Below are 13,348 nucleotides of genomic sequence, written 5' to 3'. Positions count from 1 at the left end.
CCAATTTATGTTATAAATATTATTGTATATGTGCTTTGATGAACAACATATCTACACCCCCAGGAAAAAAACAGTTAGATCATAGACTGTTTCAGGTTTAGTAGGTACAGCTGAAAGTTTTCCAGAGTGGTTGTAGCAGCTTACACCCCCACCAGCTGTGTGCGAAAGTGTAGTTTTTGCCACAACCTTGCCAACAGTTGGTGCTGTCATTGTAATAATTGGCTAGGGCAACCATAAAAACGATACCATAGACTGGGTTGCTTACAGAACAGGAAATTATTTTGTCACAGACTTATAGTCTGGAAGTCTGAAAAGAGGGTGTCCGCAGGGATGCTCTCTTCTCCTTGGCTTGCGGATGGCCCTGTTCTCACTGTGTCCTCACGAGGTCTCTCCTCTGTCTGTGTGTGTCTGCGTCCAAATCTCTACTTTTCATAAGGACACCAGACATATTATATTAGAGCTCACCCTATTCACCTTATTTTAATTTAATTCTCTCTTTAAAGACCCTGTCTCCAAGTAGTGATAGTCTGAGGTGCTTGGGGTTAAGACTTCACTGTAACAATTTTGTAGGACATGATTGAGCCCGTAACAGCACCCCTTTAAATTTTGGCCATCCTAGTGGAGATTTCCCCACTATGACTCTAGTTTACATTTTCTTCATGACGAGTGAGGTAAAGTATCTTTTTACATATTTATTAGTCCTTTAGGTGACCTGTTTTGTGAAGTAGAGGATTAATTGCTTTGCCAGTTTTTCCGTGTTTTTTATTGATTTCAGGAGATTCTTATACTTTCTGGATGTGAATTCTTTGTGAAATATGACTTGAAAATATTTTCATCGATTCTGTGGCTTACTTTGCATCCTCTGAATAGAATATTTCAATAAATTATAAGTTCTTAATTTTAGTGTAGTCCAGCCCCATTTATTAAAAAGACCATTCTTTCACCTTTTTGTGCTATCCCGACAGGCTCCCCTGCAGCCTTGTTCTTGGTCCCCACGTAACTTAAAGGGAAATTTTCACAATGTCCAGAGGCATCGATGTCCTGCAAATGAAGGAGGAAGATGTCCTCAAATTCCTTGCAGCAGGAACCCACTTAAGTGGCACCAACCTTGACTTCCAAATGGGACAGTACTTCTACAAAAGGGAAAATGATGGCATCTACATCATAAATCTCTAAGAGAACTTGGGAGAAGCTTCTGCTGGCAGCTCGTGCCACTGTTGCCACTGGAAACTGCAGTGATGTCAGTGTCGTATTATCCAGCAGTGCCGGCCAACGAACTGTGCTGAAGGTTGCTGCTGTCACTGGAGCCACTCCTGTTGCTGACCCCTACAATCCAGGAGGTTTCACTAACCAGATGCCAGCAGCCTTCCGGAGCTGAGACTTGAGGTAGTTACGGATCCACGGGGTCTGTTTCACACAGACTCTCCTCTGTGCTATGCGGGCATTGCCATCCTTCGCAACCACAAGGGGGCTCACACAGGGGGTCTGATGTGGGGGATGCTGGCCAAGGAAGTTCTGCGCATGTGTGGCACCGTCTCCTGTGAACACTCACGGGAGGCCATGCTTGATCTCTGCTTCTACAGAGATCCTGAAGGGGTGGAAAAGGAAGAGCAGGTGGCTTCTGAAAGGGCTATGACCAAGGAGGCATTTCAGGATGGATGGGCTGCACCAGCTCCCAGGTTCACGGTTGCTCAACCTGAAGTTGCAGACTGCTCTGAAGGCAGTTCCCTACTGGAGCCTGGAGCACTCAGCTGCCACTGGAGACTGGTTTTCAGCCCCCTGGGCACAGGCCACTGAATAGATATCAACAACCAGAGTGGTTTTAACCTGTTCCTCTACAAACTCATAAACAAAATGGAAATAAGATTGATGGAAAATCAATAGTTAAAAAAGATATTCTTTTCTCACTTCAGTACAGTAATTATTTTAACACATTAAGTCACTCTATACAAGGAGGGGCAAAAGTAGGTTTACAGTTGTGAGTATGTAAAACACAAAGTTTATTCTTGTATCTTTATTAATTACTATATTATATTCCATACAAACAAATATAAACTTACTTTTGCCCCTACCTGTATGTGTGGATCTCCTTCTGAAATCTTTTCTGTTCCATTGGTCAATGTTTCTATCCGTAAGCCAATACCACTGAGTCTTAATTTTTGTATCCTTAAAATTCTTTGAATTAATTTAATTTTGCCTTAGTGATTTTATCTAGAAATGTGAAGGCGTCTTTAACATTTTCACAAACCATTTATGTTACTAGTTCAACAATGTTGCATAAAACCAGCAATATAGTTTGCATGTGACTGAAGAATTTGAAAATATTATTTTTTGTTATCTAGAACTCTCTTTTTTGAGGTTATTTATCAGTATGCACCTTGAGTTTCTCGTTATAATATTTCCACAAGGTAATTGGGTATTATTTGTTCCATTTTATACCCAAGGAAACCAGTTAATTGCTTCACCTAATGTGAGATGAATCATTATTCAAAATTAGGATTCACAGTGCCCGTCTTCTCACTCTGTTGTTTAACCAGTAAGGCAGGACGCCATTTTATGCTATTAGTCTTCCTTAAGAAAATACAAAGCTGTGTTTCTGGGACCAAATATTGTTTACAGATTCTCATTAAGTCTTAATTTATAGTTAACAAAACTCTGAATTTCCTTACTAACTGACATATGCTTGAATGAGTCATACCTCATGATTTAACTTACTCAGTTATATGTCAGTAATTTAACTTAATTGAGCGAAATAACAACATTGTCACAGGACCTGAATGTAGATTTCACATTCTGCCTTTGCGGTCTCTTTTCAATTACCAAATCACACTAATCACCATTACTGTCCAAATAGACATTTGTTTCTTGTCGAGTATTTATCTTACCCTAGGATTTAGTCCAACTGCTCCATTCACATTTTTATCCATATCCCAGAAGTAGTCATATTCCCTGTTTCAATCCCCCTGGATGTGAACGAGGTAGCCCTTCAACGCTGCTATATCTCAGCATCCACTTTATTCCAAGTTGTTTCTCCTCCACACCGATCATGTATTTCCTGCACTTATTTGGTCTTTGTGTGACTAGCTACTTAGATATTTTAACCTGTGTATGTATTTACTGGAACTTATTAGGAGAGACAAATAATTAGACCCATGTTACTGCTTGCACTGGTGACTTTTTGTTGAACTTATAAGCCTACAATCAAACTCACCTGGGAGATTTACGTCTCAGTCATACCAGTTGTAGAATTTTAGTACATGCGCACATACGTGTATAAAACAACTCCCATGTTTTGATGATTTGAGCCTCTTACTGATAATTTATCTTTCATTCAATTATTTTCTTTCATTTATTCAATATATTGTATGTAGCACATACATTTTTATCGGCCCTAGCGTTATTTTCCTTTTTCTTGGATTTTTTTTTTCTGATCAAGCTGACAAAAGACTTAGATCTTTGAATACTGCTTTTACATAGCCACCATCAATTATAACCTTTTATTTATTAATTTACTCTTTGCTTCTTCATTATCTGCATCTCCCAATTTACCAATTGTATGGTATGTAGAGCTGCAATAAAAACAGTAACATATTCAACAAGTACCAAAAACTCTGGGGCACTCTATTAAAGAACTCAGAATTCTTGTGTAATAAAACTATAGCATGGCTCATCCCTGTTTAACTTAGTCTTTAACATTTTGAGATTCAAAAGCCTATTGAAATTATGTTCAATGGTGTTGCACAGTTCATAACTACTGATTCCAGGATATGCCTGGGAAAACACGCTACTTTACTTATAATAAATTAAAAAAATACAATATTGGCATATTGTAATGGTCCATGAAGTGAATATATAATATTATTATAAAGCTCATTGATATACGCTATAGGTATAGATTGACTGTGGGGTATATATTGCTATTATTTGCAACATGTATATTTCTAAAGGAGAACGTGAGAGTGATTCCATGATGTGTTTCTAGTAGTTGGAGTCATCTAAACACACACACACACACACACTCTACTGGCTTAGACAAGAGTTTCAAATCATTTGTTTATAAATAAGTAAAAAATGGCTTTTAAAATGTAGAAATATCTATCCATCATGATCTACATGTCCTCTTTCCTTCATGGAATCATGTTTTGTTTTGGTTTTTAACCAGGATTTCAGTCTGAAACCATAATTTTTAAATAATTATTTCTTATTAGAAAAAATGTCTTACTACAGCCTCTAAGAATTAGTCAAGTGATTCTAAATTCTCTATTTCATATTATAGTCAAACCTCCTACTTCATCTCACAAGAATGTTCTGTCACATTTCCTCACTTCCTTGTCCCAGAAAATGCCACTAGCATGTACCTTAGTGAGGAATAAAAAGACAAACTTCCTCTTACTAAACTGCCCAAGGAGAGGTTGCTGCCTTGCCCTGTTCACTGTAACAGTCTGTCAGTCTGGGTTTCTGGAAAGTAGAATTAGATGAGTTTAGCCTACAGGATGTTTATCCAGAAATGCCCTTGGAAAGAAAATATAACTGGGAATAAAGAGAAGCTGAGCTTCAGTATAGGCCAAGGAACAGCTACTGCGCACTCTCTGGGCCTGACATGGATCGGCATAAGAATTGTCCCATATTGAGTTTATATCAAAGAGTCTTCGGATGCCAGCCCAGATCTTGGTGAGGTGGCCCATCTGTACTGAAGCAGTCCTGCAAGGAGCCGACAGATGAGGCCTGTTTGCAAACAGCAATGCCCTGCAGCTATGGCAACAAGTCTTTCCCGGAAAAGAGAACTGAGTGACATCTCACCATGCCCACCACAGCGCCTTTGGAAAGGAGGTGAAGGTTGCTGACTCTAATAGCCCTCCCACCCCACATGGAAGGCTCCTGTAGATTCTAGTGGCCTTTTGAAAGATTTTGAGGCAGGTTAGGGAGAAACTAGAAAGATTCTCAGTTAAGTGGAATGAGGACACTGTAACAAATGCTTGAACAAACAGGCAAAAAGACTGAGCAACAGCCAGCTGATAAATCACAAGACTCTATCCTCCCTAACCAAAGGTACCTAAGAGCAAGTGGTTTAAATCGCCTTAGTCAGGGAGTTTGGTAACAAAAAACAAAGCAAAACCAAACCAAAGAAAAAATTTTGAGCCAGAATTATCCAAGATAAAGTTAAAACTAGAAAATGATTCCAGACCCCAAGACCCCATTATATGTTCATTTTAATACATTAGCATATTAAACAACACACCTGAGAATCTAATGAATATTTTGTTGAGATCCTCCCCTGGGACCTCCCCTGAAATTCCCACCTATAAAAAAATGCATAAAAACCTCAGAACAAAGGACACCAATGTGCATTCTTTTTGAATACTCCTACAGCCCCCTTTCCTCATGCAGGTCACCTTGCTTCTGCTATCCTAAGCTGTAAGGGTCCCTACAAAACTGGGTCCCTACAAACTTGCTCCCAGGGAAGAAACGGGCCTCAGCAGCTTCTCCTGGGCTTACCCGCCATTTGTCTCCAGGAACAGTTCCTTGGACTCACTGTCCCAGGTTTTAATAAATTTACTGTCACTCTCATGGGGACTCATGGCTTGAACATTTTTCTGTACAAGTCAAGAGCCTGACACTCAAAAGGTCCCCGACGGTGCCAGTGAGGGCCAGTCCCTGGGATGGAAGTGGTCTGGGAACCACTTGACCACACTTTTCCAACTAACACATGGTTGTCTTAAAGGCCTGAGGTGACCTTTCTTTGACCCCATACTCGTGAACGCAAACATGGCAGGTCCTCTGGACTTGAAGTTGATAGGCACATTTCGATTCTGACTGACAGACCTAGGCAGGCCTAGGAGGAATGGGAAATCACCAGGTGGGGAACTATACCGTGGGAAACTGCCTGCCGACCCCACCCAAGACAAACATATGCTCGGCTAAGACTGGGGTCTGGGGCAGACCTGTCTGGCATAGTGGGATGCAGCTTTAACCCGAGGCTTGACAAGAACAATGGGCAGCAGAGAGGGCACCCAGCAACCAGCTCTAGCCAATCAGACTCTGACACCCCAACCAGTTGCCCTTCGCAGGTTTGTGCTTAAAAACCCTGCCCTAAGAACAACCAAGCGAGTCTTAAATTTCCACAGTTGGTTCCCCAACCTCCCTTGGTTGGCTCTACTTTCCCCTCTTATTCCCCGCAAATAAACCCTGCTCCTTGGCTCGCTGTGTCCCTCTGGTTTCCTGGGCGACTCAGACCTAACGCTAGCCCCCATGCCTCCTGGTATTAGAAATTCAAGTGCATTCCGGGAATGATGCTGACCTGCCCCACCACGCTGTTTTATCTCACACTTTATGCGCAATTCCTGTGAGTGGCTCCCATGTTCCCTTCATGGATGACGCACTGTCTTTGCTCTTTCTTCCCCCTTAGTTCTCCTCTGTTATTTTCGGTGTTAGAAGATAGGAGAGGAGTATTGGTTTTGCTGGAATGGCAACCCTCAGTAAGCCAGGGCAACGATGTGTCTGCACCTCTCTAAAGTTAAGATATAATGTATTAAGAAACATTTTTCTCTTAATAACAATGCTCACATTTAATAACAAATATGATTCTGTTACACATTTTTATTTCCATGCTGCCTCAGTATGTAGAAGACTAATAAGGTTAAGTTTAACAGTTTAAATGTAACAGCCACCTCTCTAGAGATATGTTTTAATTGTGTTATTGAATTCAGCTATATCATCTAAGGGTCTACATACTGTTTCTACTCTCAGCAATTCTTACAACAGGGTAGCTTTGCTCAGGTAGCTCGAGGTGGGCAAGACCACAGCCCTGGGGAAGCCGATTCCACCAGAGCCAGCAGTGACCCCTAGAAGAGCAGAATGAGTCAGCTGCCTTCTGCAAAGGGAGGGGCTGCCCCAGAAGGGAGGGAGTCGCAGAAAGTGTTGGTGGCCTTCCCCCAGACTTTGGAACCAAACTGTGAACAGAGGCCCAGCATGCGTTGCCCTGACAACCAAGCAGCCTGTGCCTTTCCCAGTAGGGAGGGGCTTCGGGGAGATATTGCCTCAGGCTACATCAGTAGTAGTACAACTTGCAGAAGGAGGGGCAGAGAGGCAGCCTGAGAATGAAACCAGACACCGGGCTTGATAGTCCTCAGCTTGGGGCCATTAGCTCGTGACACCAGTGCACAATACCTGTATGAGCTGTGGGGACTAGATGCTCTACCCAGGGTGACTACAGACTTATGCCCCCTTACCTGGAAGAGGGACCAAGACACCAGCACACATTGGTTAAATACGTGTACACTTCCACTGGCTTCTGGCATGCATGAGACTTTGGGAGGAGTCATTTAAAAGATGCTGTGGATTTTGTGCTTTCATGGGCTCTTGACTTGCTTGACTTGCATCTTGGGTTGGGGAGCACTGCAGGAACATTTTCAGGAGTGGCAGAAACCGGGCCCACTCAGCAGAGGCCAACCCTGCTTACTGCTCAGGCCTCACACTGTCAGAAGCCAGTTCCAAGAGAAGTCCCACCCTGGATGTGTGCCTTGCCTGCTGGGAGGTGCAACCCTTGTGCAGCATGGCACATGGGTCCTGGACTGCTTCCACTCTATCACCCTGAGAGCACTGGCAAGGCTGAGAACAGCCTGGGGTACAGCACCAGCCCTGGGAGCAACAGCAGGCTTGGGTACTGGGGCTCCATGGATGGAGCTTTCCCTGCACAACCCCGGATGGAGAGAGAGATGGGGACGGCAACAGAGACCTCACGAGCACCCGTGAGAGAGAGAGCCTGGAGCTGGAGAACCATGTGTCCAGCAGTCTTGAGCTCCAAAGGGACTGATAAGCAATAGTGGAAAATATCTGGGTTTGATTTTGGTCTTTAATCTTCGTGGGGGTGCCTGGTTTAAGGTGCTTTGCAAATGAGGTTGGCTTGGGATATTTCCAACCCTCTCAAATCAGGTTTCCTGTTAATAAAAACCTGTTTCCTTCCTGACAAATCTTTGTGGTACATGTCTACATGTTGACAAGAAGCTGGGCCCCATGCTGAACAATTACATTCTGACACCAAATGTGTGGATTTTTCTCATTGCCAACAATCAGTTCTCCAACTCTCCAGTCACCAACTAGGTGTCCTACAATTAAATGCAATTCTGCCATGGCTGGTGTGGCTCAGTGGATTGAGCACCAGCCTGTATACCAAAGGGTCACTGGTTTGACTCCCAGTCAGGGCACATGACTAGGTTGCAGGCCAGGTCCCCGGTTGGGTGTGCACAAGAGGCAACCACACATTGAGGTTTCTCTCCCTCTCTGTTTCCCTCCCTTCCCCTCTGTCTAAAAATAAATAAATAAAATCTTTTAAAAAATTCAATTCTGACACCAACTACCTGGTGTTAGCACAGACCCACAGGTTAAGGGCGCATTTGTACAAGATTGCTCCCTTATTTTAGAAGTCATTTGTAAGTCCCAGGTGTCATCTGTACTTCTTATCAACCAACTACAAAATGGGGTTTCCCCAGCCCTTCAAGTGCAACAATTTATTATAATGGTTTATAAAATTTAGGAAAACAATGTACTTATGTTTCCTGGTTTTTTATAAAGGTTGCAGATGACCAGCCAGATGAACAGCTACATAGAGCAAGTGTGAGAGTGGGGAATTGAAGCCCACCTCATCATTGTTTTGACATTGATTCTGTAAATGCTGATGCTGACTAATATGTAGCTTGTAGATAAATAGCATGTTTGTATGAGTCCTAGGAACTAAGTTCAAAAGATACAGACTCCTACCTCCAATCACCCCTGCTCCTGGAGATTTGCTGACTTTCAACCCTAATGCCAGGATGATGTAAAACCAGGACGATGCACACCGGATCATCGTTTGACCAGTTGTGAGGCCCTTATGGGTTGTGCTAGTCTGCACATAGAGAGCTTTTTTCAACCGCTGCCCCTTGATCGCTTTGTTCTGTTTCCCCTCTCCCTCTTTATGAAAACCTGTGCCTGCACCGAGATGTTGAGATGGGCTTTGAGACTAGAGTCCTCCATTTTCTCAGATTGCTGGCATCTGAATAAACCACTTTCCCTTTCACCAGCACCTGTCTGATGAGTTTAGCTTTTGTTGTGGCAGGCAGCTGGACTTGTGTTTGGTTACACAAGGTCCAGCAGAGTCCCAAAGGCAAGAGTTCTTGGGGAGTTTGAGCTGCACCACTCTCCAGCACATGGACACGCCCACCAAGCTGGAAACTCTCCAAACCTCACAGGAAAAGTTTTCATGGAGGTTTCATTGTATAGGCATGGTTGGTTAAATCATTGACTACTGATAATTAATTCCATCTGCAGCCCCTTCCCCCTCCCTAGAAGGTGAGAGGTTGTCTCCAAAGTCCCAACCCTCTAATCATGTTTGAGTTTTTCTGGAGACCAGCTCTCATCAGGAAGCTGTCAGTGGGCCCCCAGGCACAAGCCATCACATTCGCATACAAAAACCTCTTTTATCACTCCCTTTCTTGAGATTCTGAGGGTTTTAGAAGCTCTTGTGTCAAAAAACAGGGAATAAGACAAATAAAATAAAGGGTAGTGCTGTCACCTCTATCTCTCAGGAAATCACAAGGTTTTTAGTAGCTCTGTGTTCAGATTTTCATATTTATTAGAGTTTTGTTTGGTTGTGCTTTTGCTGCCCCAGTGTGTGTGAGTTGGGATTACCCAGAGAAACACAACCAATATAACTGTAACATATATGTATATATAAAGGAAAGGGTCCAGCAGAAGTAAGGTTTGCTTGAGTGTGGTTGGTAGGGTAGTTGTATATCTCACACGAGACGAACAGCAATTTGAACATTTCACCTAAAACGTCATATGGGGTGCTTGAGTATAATATTGTTATGTTACAGAATTACATGCTTATGATTTTGTAATAAAATTTTTATAATAAAAAGGGGTGTTATTTGTGCCAGGCCCTGTGTATATATATCATATTGTTACAGAACAGACCTGTGGTGGGGGGACAATATACTATTACTGAATGGAACCCCCTTCTCCAGGATACCCCTGAACTAGGTTCATCTTGCCCGCTGCCAGGGAATTATAGCTCTAAATGCCAGAGATTAGTGAAAAGGAAAGGAATTATTTATTCAAAAGTTATACAGACTTAGAGTAATGACTTAATGTATTCATTAAAATCCCAAAGTCCCTTAAAGTACCCACAAACACAGTCCTACCTTCCCCCTTTGCCCAGTCTGGGCAGTCAGGGGTACCGTATCTCAGGAAAAGAATAGAAGCTCATGGCTGGTAGGCCCCAGTTCTTCCAAGTAATCCGTGCTTGGCTAGTAGACCTCCCATGGTTCCCAGAACCATCAGCTGTGTTGCCAGGGTTCTCAATCCAAACCCATGTGGCACCTTCTCCTGACCACTTTAACCCCTTTTCTTCCTGCAGTGTCTCTCCTGCATTCTTCCAAACTGCTAAGAGAGAGCTCTGCATTGCTGCTACATCTTGCTTTCCAGCTTCCTAGGCTGTGTGGCAAAGGGAGCCCCAAAGCCTCATGGCTCCAAACCTTGCCAAAGCCACGTGGTTCCCTCCTTTCATGGCTGCCACACCTGGGTTTAAATACATGTTCAAATCTTCCTCCGCATCCCCATTTCCTACTCCTCCCACAATCAGCTACACCTGCCAGCATTCCTGTATTTCTCCAACTTTCCTGGGCTGGCATAGTAACTCTGGGCATGCTTGGCCCTGTTGCGTGGAGTGAACCATCTCTAAGTTCTCAAGCAGGTGCTGTAACCAGGGGGAGTTACCTCCCAGTTACCTTCGGGGTCAAAATCACTCTCATCTCCCTGGCTCAAAGGCCACAGCTATTTAGCATATCCATGAAACGATTTAAAAGTTATACATATGTTAAATGACCATTCTAGAGGTTATTCGCAAAACTGTTGATATGCAAAATAACTCAATGGCCCTGCTCCATGTATCCCATCCCCCAGTTCAGACTTGCAGGGGTGAGGACATCCTATATTTTTAATACTTCCTAGACACCCTGAGTTCAGGACCCCATTACAAGTCCCTCTTTGGGGGGGCCTGGCTGTTCCCTGTTACAATATGTATGATATCATTATACCTCCTATCTGCTCAATAAATCTCTTCATACACACACATACACACACGAGGTACTGGCATACACAACTATGGAGACTGAGAAGCCCCACGATCTGTCACCAGAGGGCTGGAGACTCAGTGGTGCAGTTGGAAGGCCTGCAGAATGGTATTCAGGAGTCACAGAACTGGTTCTCAATTGTTGGCTTAGTAAAGCCTGTGTATAGGGACATGATTTAGATTTTCTTACCCATTTTTCATTTTTTTGTGTCTTGATAATTATGACAATCTTAAATTTTATGATTATCTTCTATGTAAAACTTAGACTCTGAAACTAATTCCTCATGTCAAAAACAGCTGCCTCTAAAAAGGTGCAGTATTCCAAAGGTTTCAATGTGGTTTCATAAGAAGCACGGCACCGGCACTCTGAGTTATTAATTCTTGCTCAATTACCAGATGGGTGATCGGTATACCTTGTTTAGCTCAAATTATCTCCTAATATGAGATGATGCCATGATATGATATTCAAGGTCTCTTCCATCTTAAAGATTTTTTCTTCTATAAAAATAACACCATTATTTTTATCACAAAGAGTAAATATTATGTTGGGAAGAAACAAGGTTAAAAAAGTGCAATGAATGCTATTAAAATATAGGGACAGTAAAAATGTTCTCTTTTACCAATAACTAATAGGATTAAGTTATACTCAGAATAAAAAACCTATAGTTAATATATCTTAGTGTTCTGATTATACCTCTTGTTTTAACTATTTGTAAATTGATATTTCTTGGTAATATTCCCAATTTCTACTGAAAGCTTTCCGATGCCCTCAAAAGTCAGCCCATCCTAATTAGCTCTAGCTGCTCCCCCAGGACGTTTCAGATGTGAAGAGCAAGTGTCTATCATTCAACATTATCTGCAGTGCTCCGGCAGCTCCTGGTAACAGCAGCTAGTCCTCCCTTAAGTGCCCGCAGGTGAGCCATTGTAGTGGCTGCTGGCCCTCCCACTAAGCTATTTGCTGTCATTACCTTCCTCTGGGTAGCACTGTTGCTACTGTCAGTTTGCGCCTTTTAAAGATCTTACTTGGATAGAGTTGATTTGTGAATCTTACAGAAGCTCGCAGTTATCCTCTCTCTCAGCTTGAGTGTTGTTCTTACCCTCAGGGCTACAAAAAGCCTGTGCTTATTCTGCAATGTCTTACAAAAACTTTTGTGAAGTAAGGCTTTTGGCTGTTACTTTTAGCGACTGCCACCTTCACCCACCACAAATATACATACCATTTCTCCTTGCCTCTAAGTCACAGACACGGTGAGAAAAGAGTAAGCACAAATTAATTATTGTGATAGATGTGCTTGGATTCTAAGTCAATTGTGAGGAAAGGGAAGAGCAGGCATAGGCACATAAAAATACGAACTCAAGTGTGTAGTGTGTGTCTTGCTGTGCTTACGATGTACATTTTGTTACAACGTGTGCTACTTAAGGGCTATGCCATCCAAGAACTGAATCAAGAGGGAGTTGTGTTAGACAGAGTCCGCATTCATCAGAGGTAGATGGCTGGGGAATGCACTGGTTATTTACTGCTTTCATTATACAATAAGCATTTTTTTTGGCAATCTACAGAATGGAAGGTAAAAACATCATATCAAATTATATGTGATATAAAGCTATGTAGCACTATAAAGGAGGTGGCTACTACGTTTACCTCAGGAGAAGGTGAAACACTGGAGTTATCAATGTCTGGATTTTAAATATACTGACTCCAGGAGCTTGTGCTCGGGCCCTTCAGTGTAATCTTGGACTAGTGCCTGAGGGTTTTGAGGAATCACCCATTCCCCATGAGAGAGTCTGAAGATAAATTTGAGTTTCAGACACAATGCTAAACTCTCATTGTCCCCTGTCTCTAATGATTGAAGTTTTATCACTCAGTCAATACGCCTAGTGTCTGCTTTACTCTCTTCTCTTGGTATAAGTGCATTTCCGAGAGGATGCTAAGCTCCTTAGAGAAGCAGACTTAGAGTCATTATGACCCAAGATGTTCCAAGGGATGCACAGACACTGGTATTGGATTTAGTTGAGCCACAATGCAGCTCTACCCATCAGTCTACAAGTATCTAAATAAATTACTCCAACTCTTTGTGCCTCTGTTTTTTAAAAAAGATATTTTGAAAGCATAAACAATAACCAAGATTCATTTTTGTTATGATCTTTTGTGACCTTATTTAAGTTGAGAGACACAGACAATTATAGAGTTTGTAACACTAGAAGTAATTTTGAGTACTGCCTGCATTTAGAAAGCCA

General features: G+C 42.4%; 1 pseudogene; it reads left to right on the top strand.

Moving 5' to 3' along the window:
- Positions 1-1,020: 1,020 nt before the first annotated feature.
- On the top strand, positions 1,021-1,801 carry LOC112317850 (small ribosomal subunit protein uS2 pseudogene; annotated as a pseudogene).
- The last annotated feature ends 11,547 nt before the right edge of the window (positions 1,802-13,348 follow it).

Source organism: Desmodus rotundus, chromosome 4 (assembly GCF_022682495.2).
Source record: "Desmodus rotundus isolate HL8 chromosome 4, HLdesRot8A.1, whole genome shotgun sequence".
Lineage (NCBI taxonomy): Eukaryota > Metazoa > Chordata > Mammalia > Chiroptera > Phyllostomidae > Desmodus > Desmodus rotundus.
This window is presented reverse-complemented; position numbering and strand designations above follow the sequence as displayed.